This window comes from Anopheles bellator, chromosome 2 (genome assembly GCF_943735745.2).
Source record: "Anopheles bellator chromosome 2, idAnoBellAS_SP24_06.2, whole genome shotgun sequence".
Classification (NCBI taxonomy): domain Eukaryota; kingdom Metazoa; phylum Arthropoda; class Insecta; order Diptera; family Culicidae; genus Anopheles; species Anopheles bellator.
In genome coordinates, this window is record NC_071286.1 from 7,876,215 (window position 1) to 7,876,561 (window position 347).

The following is a 347-nucleotide window of genomic DNA, read 5'->3' on the forward strand; positions in this document are numbered from 1 at the left end:
TCGGAATGTCCTCTCCCCTGTGTCCCACAATAAACATAAGAAATCGGTTCGGATTTGGACACCTTCGCGGCAAGTGTAGACAGATTCAGTTTTCTCGCCGACCGATTGCGTGTTCGTGGCCATTTGAGTGCGTTCGGTCGCTTGCCATTCGGCACCACGGGGTGCGGAATATGCTGCCCTGCTGCGGCAGCGGGAAAATGTAATCTCGGAGGGCGTTAAAAATAGCCACGGCCTTAAGCAGTCAGCCGCACCACGGACCCAGTGTTGCCGCGAGGCAGATGAGAGCGAGAGAGAGAGAGCGAGAGAGAGAGAGAGAGAGAGAGAGAGAGAGAGAGAGAGAGAGAGAG